Here is a 7,589-nt window from a genome sequence, read left to right as displayed (position 1 = left end):
CTATGATTCTTTTCACGATGAAGATTATCCATACCAGTAGGCAAAAACATCTGAGAAGGGGGAGCTGTTGCTTGCCATAGCTGCGAATACATTACCTCAAACGACAAACATCTTTCCCCCTGACATTATTTTATCTAGTCTTGCTTCTGCCGGCAACATAGCACGACCCCAGCAAGTTGGCTGACGAATCGATTTCCACCCAGTTTATCATTATACCAAAACAAATACACATTAAATACAATTATCCTACAGGGTTAAAGAAAACTCGGTAACGAGCCTAAAGAGTGATTGTAGGTAAACCTATGTATTACCTCTAATTTCCAGGATGTGTTAACAATCCCCATACTCAGTAAGCACTGAGATTATCTACATTAGCGAGAAACACTCTTACAACAACTATATCCTGTACCTATATGTATAAAACATCGTGATGCATAGTTACCTGGCAGTGGTTCTGTTTTATATTGTAGTCTTGGATATAACGTTGTTATCGTGCGTTCATATTGTGTTTTGGCAAGGTGAAAAGTGTTTGATACAAACAAAATTCTTCAAATATGTTTAGTATTGTGGTTCTCAATAACTCGTGAGAGCACAGAAGATAAAAGGCTCTGGCAAAACAAAACATGAAAAACTACCAGTAAATGATAATGTACAAATGATCCTGCAAAACCACATGATGTAAAATTAAGATTTGAGTAAATAAAAACCTACCGATGGCACAAAGGTGCTGAAAAATGTTTAGGTTATATGAAAAAACAGTCTTTTGCATACACATGCGGACCTTATATCCACTAATTTTAACTGGGACATGGCGTGAATAAGTGATTATAAAATTTATCAGCTAATGAACATTGTACAAATTTACCAGATAAACAAAAGTGCTTTAACAGTCTTATTATTTGCATTTTCATGAAGAAGATAATAAGATTTTCCAGAACTTCAAAAATGGTTCAAATGGCTCTAAGCACTATGGGACTTAACATCTGATGTCATCAGTCCCCTAGACTTAGAACTACTTAAACCTAACTAATCTAAGAACATCACACACATCAATGCCCGAGGCAGGATTCGAACCTACCACCGTAGCAGCAGCGCGGTTCCCGAGCGAAGCGCCTAGAACCGCTCAGCCACAGGGGCCGGCGACGGGAGTTACTAAGTATATTGTACCTATAATTTTGCAGGGTCGTTTTGAGTTTACAATAGAGATGTCTTCAAGTACTCACGATAAATTTAATCAAAACATAAAAGTTTTTTTTACTCGTTACTCATAATCTGACTAAAAAATTACAAAAGTATCTGTTTTGAGCAGCATAAGTAGAGCCAAATTATAAAGGAATCTGTTTAGTTAGCCGTATGAATAATCATACCTACAAAATATAAAGGTAGTAATGTAAATGTTAACGACAGATAAGAGAGATTGTTTGAAAATCAATGTAGAAAAACAATTGTACATGAATGTATGGATACACTCTCAAAGCTAATAAAATAAAATAAAATAAACTACTGAAGCCGTCTATGTGACTTCACTACAGTTTTAAAGTCAAACACAGCTTTTCGTTGCTGTAGTCTTCCACCTGACTGCTGAATACTATCTCAAACCGTAGAGTTTAAATCTTAGTTGGTGTTTATTGCTGTAAATACTGTGTGATATTTCTTTCACTCAAATATATGTAAATTAAGTATCGACCTGGTATGCTGTGAGCCTGAGATGTGGCAGCCGCTGCTATTTAAGACTCTCGGGAGAAGACGTGTCACCTCTCTCTCGGGATTTCGCCCGGGCAACAGCCTGATGCTTCGCCGGGGTATGAAAGGCCGTTAAGCCGCTTGCTATTGGAGCGATCACTCCGGCCACTGGAGTCCCGATATCACGGGGGAATACACAGCTTTCCTGCTCACTCAAGCCGCCAGCCGCCTCTATGAGGAATCTGGGGGAAAGGAAAAGAGAAAGCAGACTCCACCTGCGGGATCGAGAATTCTGTGTAAGCTGCTGCATTTCAGCTACGGGTACAAAGGGCGTTAAAGCTGATTTTTATGGTTCTGTATTTCAGTCGGTATAAAGAAAACACTAATAGGATCAGATTGTTGTCTGTTAATATCCCTTTTTCTCAAGAGCGGGTAGAGGTATCAACTTGAAATTTTTCTCAAATACGGTCCCTTGGCAGTATAAGCAAATTAAACGTCTAAGTAAGTGCATTCAAAAGATGCGACCATTTATGTCACACATTTTGATACTTGCAAACTCACTCAATGAACTATCTATACAGAGTGGTCAGAAACAGTTTGAAAAGCTTGTAAGTGTATTTAGCATATGTTGTGCTGAGAAACAACTGTTAAGAAAAAAACCCGATACGTTGCGCCGTTTCCGGGTTAATTAGAACTGAAATTAGTCAATCATCTCGTTTCGCGTGTAAATTCAAGTAGTTCGCCAGAAACAGTGTCACCAAACGTGTTCTTCGTTTGGTTTCCTAAAACCGAGCAAGAGAGTGATACAAAATTTGGACTTGGACGGTAATAAGGATCGAACCCGAGACAAAGGCTGAGCAGATTCGTACGCTATTGTGTACGGTGTGAAAACAACTGACACTAATAGTGTCTGGCGTGCCGCTTAAATTTGCGCGTGCAACGTCCTCATTGGCTAACTTCAATGCTAGTTAACCCTGAAACAGCGCAAGGTATGGAAGTTTTTTCTTGTGAATTCTCAGAACAACCTACCCTGCAACAACCATACAATCTTTTCAGTCTGTTTCTTACTACCATGTATACATAATTAAGTTTGTACGGAATCCTCAGTGCACGAGTCCTATTCACACTTGTCCGGTTTTCAGCAAATACACAGGGAATTTCAAGAAATTGATACACCTTACGGGTATCAGGTTTACTAACAAAACCAAGTTAAATTTTTGTTTAACTATGCCCGATTTATATTTGGTGTTGAGAGAGAACTACTACAGACTACAAGTCTGAATCGCGTTAACAGATAACTGAAATTCGCAACTCTAGTGTATGAGACAAACACAGCTGGACTTTTAGTCTGACTGTATTGAAATGAACGTATCGCAACTGTACTATGAACCTCGCTCTTCCATCTCACTTAAACACCTCACCATCTAGATTGATCACGAAGGTATTTTCACGACAAACACGACGGCTTTCAATAGGTATCGAACTTTCACAAACAGTGGCAAGTCATACATTGCTATTAATTGTATAATTATTTAAGACCTACAGTCATAATACCTTCATGCTGGAAGCGAATCTCGACTTTTATGTCATTAGTAATCGTGATTACTTTCACTCATAGTCTTTATACATGAAGTATCCAATTGAGACTGAGCCGATACCGAAACTTACATAGGTGTTATGGTGATAATCCCCCCTTGCACTAGTATAATTTAACATTTCTCTTCCGTGGATATGTGTTATGCTTAGTGATCAACAATCGGTTAATATCGATCCTGTTGTCATACGCGTACGTTACACAGCTCTCAAGCATGAAAATTTAGTAACTGAATTCGAATTAGTTACTGAAAGACGTTCGTTTGGGTAAAATTCTGGACACATTACTTCAGCGTGATATAACCGCAAAACATGCTACCAGTCTGTCTTTCGCTGCTATATACCCCGCAGTAACCAAAAGACGCTGCCACAATACACTGCTAGAAGTTTTCTGCAGTAATAACCAAAGAACATAACACTTTCATGTGAACGATAGGTATGGTACACGATGAGGCGGAAACCTTGGTGATTCTAACCGGATTCCGACTGCTCTTTTACACTTATAATATCAACGGGAAATACCTTATAAATAACCAAGCAGCAGTTCACATAACATGTAGGAAATTAATCTAGAATATATAGGTGGAAAAATGAACGCGTTATCTACCGTCTTAACAAGAGGCTAAATAAAATACCACTCTCCAACAATAACACCCGTAAAAGTGGACAACAGACCACCTATTGACGATATGAAACGAAAATTAGTGACTAATGTGAGAACTTGTGATTTCTCATACCGTGGTCTGAACACTTTAAAAAAATCAGTGGAGACTGACAGATCTCCAATATTAATATTGATAACACGGTAAATAATACGTACCGAGACACAACAAAATATCAGCTGCTCTCTAACTAAGATATCTGAACTCCTGAAGTTGTATTTGAACTTCTGCAGTTGTTGTTGTTGTGGTCTTTATTTCGAAGAGAGGTTTGTTGCGGCTCTCCATGATAGTCTATCACGTGCAAGCCTCTTCGCCTCTGCATACCTACTACAACGAACATCCGTTTGAAAGAACTTATTGCGTTCAAGCCATAGCCTCCCTTTAAAATGTTTACCCTCGAAAATTACATCAGTTAACAAACTGACGATTCCTTTATACATCAGGATGTGTCCTATTAACCGAACCCATCTGTTAATCAAGTTGTGCCATACATTTCTTTTTTCCCAGCTCGATACAGTACCTGCTCGTTGGTTATTTGATCTACCCATCTGATCTTCAACATTCCTCTATAGCAATACATTTTAGGGCTTCTGTTCTGTTCTTATCTGAAGTCTTCATTATTCACATTTCACTTATGCAAAATATTACATTGCACACAAATACTGCCAGAAGAGGCTTCCCTAAACTTAAACTTATATTCCACTAACATATTTGTCTGCTGCAGAAACTCATTTCTTACTGCTGCCAGCGTACATCTTATACCCTGCCTACTTGTGCCACCAGTAATTTTTTGGCTGCCGAGTTCCAAAACTCGTCTACTACTTTCAGCGACTTACACTCCTGTAAATGGAAAAAAGAACACATTGACACCGGTGTGTCAGACCCACCATACTTGCTCCGGACACTGCGAGAGGGCTGTACAAGCAATGATCACACGCACGGCACAGCGGACACACCAGGAACCGCGGTGTTGGCCGTCGAATGGCGCTAGCTGCGCAGCATTTGTGCACCGCCGCCGTCAGTGTCAGCCAGTTTGCCGTGGCATACGGAGCTCCATCGCAGTCTTTAACACTGGTAGCATGCCGCGACGGCGTGGACGTGAACCGTATGTGCAGTTGACGGACTTTGAGCGAGGGCGTATAGTGGGCATGCGGGACGCCGGGTGGAAGTACCGCCGAATTGCTCAACACGTGGGGCGTGAGGTCTCCACAGTAAATCGATGTTGTCGCCAGTGGTCGGCGGAAGGTGCACGTGCCCGTCGACCTGGGACCGGACCGCAGCGACGCACGGATGCACGCCAAGACCGTAGGATCCTACGCAGTGCCGTAGGGGGCCGCACCGCCATTTGCTAGCTAATTAGGGACACTGTTGCTCCTGGGGTATCGGCGAGGACCATTCGCAACCGTCTCCATGAAGCTGGGCTACGGTCCCGCACACCGTTAGGCCGTCTTCCGCTCACGACCCAACATCGTGCAGCCCGCCTCCAGTGGTGTCGCGACAGGCGTGAATGGAGGGACGAATGGAGACGTGTCGTCTTCAGCGATGAGAGTCGCTTCTGCCTTGGTGCCAATGATGGTCGTATGCGTGTTTGGCGCCGTGCAGGTGAGCGCCACAATCAGGACTGCATACGACCGAGGCACACAGGGCCTACACCCGGCATCATGGTGTGGGGAACGATCTCCTACACTGGCCGTACACCTCTGGTGATCGTCGAGGGGACACTGAATAGTGCACGGTACATCCAAACCGTCATCGAACCCATCGTTCTACCATTCCTAGACCGGCAAGGGAACTTGCTGTTCCAACAGGACAATGCACGTCCGCATGTATCCCACGCCACCCAACGTGCTCTAGAAGGTGTAAGTCAACTACCCTGGCCAGAAAGATCTCCGGATCTGTCCCCCATTGAGCTTGTTTGGGACTGGATGAAGCGTCGTCTCACGCGGTCTGCACGTCCAGCACGAATGCTGCTCCAACTGAGGCGCCAGGTGGAAATGGCATGGCAAGCCGTTCCACAGGACTACATCCAGCATCTCTACGATCGTCTCCATGGGAGAATAGCAGCCTGCATTGCTGCGAAAGGTGGATATACACCGTACTAGTGCCGACATTGTGCATGCTCTGTTGCCTGTGTCTATGTGCCTGTGTTTCTGTCAGTGTGATCATGTGATGTATCTGACCCCAGGAATGTGTCAATAAAGTTTCCCCTTCCTGGGACAATGAATTCACGGTGTTCTTATTTCAATTTCCAGGAGTGTATTTTCCAGTCTAATTACTCCAACATCGCCTCATTTGATTCGCCTACATTCCATTACACTTGTTTTACTTTTGTTGGCCGGCCGGAGTGGCCGTGCGGTTCTAGGCGCTACAGTCTGGAACTGAGCGACCACTACGGTCGCAGGTTCGAATCCTGCCTCTGTCATGGATGTGTGTGATGTCCTAGGTTAGTTAGGTTTAATTAGTTCTAAGTTCTAGGCGACTGATGATCTCAGAAGTTAAGTCGCATGGTGCTCAGAGCCATTACTTTTGTTGATGTTCATCTCATCATTTGTTTTAAAGACACTATCTATTCCATTCACTGATCTTCCACATCGTTTGCCTCAGTGACTGTGTGTTTGTGTTGTCCTCATCACTTCAGCACCATTCAGGTAATGGCAAGACTGGAAAGCGGAAAGATTGGGACTTTGTATGGGCGCTGATAATCACGTCGTTGAGCGCCCCACAAATCAGATTTAGTCATCGTCATCACCACGTCGTTTCGTAACACTGATAGAATTACAGTGGCATCTAAAATCCTCTATCATTTTATATCTACCCCCTGAATTTTAATTACTTTTCCAAATTTCTCCTTACTTCTCTTTACCAGGCACGGTCTTGCCACAGGGGATACACAGGTTCCCGCTAGATCACCGAAGTTTAGCGTTGTCGGGCGTGGCCGGCACTTGGATGGGTGACCATCCAGCCGCCATGCGCTGTTGACATTTTTGGGGTCGCACTCAGCCTCGTGATGCCAATTGAGGGGCTACTCGACCGAATAGTAGCGGCTCCGGTCAAAGAAAACCATCATAATGACTGGGAGAGCGGTGTGCTGACCACACGCCCCTCCAATCCACATCCTAAACTGCGGATGACACGGCGGTCGGATGGTCCCGATGGGCCACTTGTGGGCTGCATACGGAGTGCTTTTTCTCTTTACTGCTTACTCGATGTACAGAATGAATAACGTTGGGGTTAGGCTACAATCCTGTCTCATTACCTTCTCAAATACAGGTTTCCTTCCATGCCCTTCGACTCTTACACTCACAGTCTGTTTTCAGTATAAGCTGTAGATAACCTTTCGCTACGTGTTTTTTATCCCTGCTATCTCCAGAATTTCAAAGAGTTATTCCAGTCAACTACGTCAAAACCTTTGTCTAAATCTACAAGTACTGTAAACATCGGTTTACCTTTGTTTGCTCTGTGGTATAAGCCAGTTTGTACACTGATCAGCCAGAACGTTATGACCACCCATTTAATAGCCGGTATATCCACCTTTGGCAAAGATAACAGCAGCGGCGCGTCCTAGCAAGGAAGCAGTGAGGCCTTGGTAGGTCGCTGGAGGGAGCTGGCACCACGTCTGCACACAAGCAAATCACCTAATTCACATAGATT

The sequence above is a fragment of the Schistocerca gregaria genome, chromosome X (genome assembly GCF_023897955.1).
Source record: "Schistocerca gregaria isolate iqSchGreg1 chromosome X, iqSchGreg1.2, whole genome shotgun sequence".
NCBI classification, from domain to species: domain Eukaryota; kingdom Metazoa; phylum Arthropoda; class Insecta; order Orthoptera; family Acrididae; genus Schistocerca; species Schistocerca gregaria.
The sequence above is the reverse complement of the archived record's forward strand: the minus strand, read 5'-3'. Positions refer to the sequence as shown.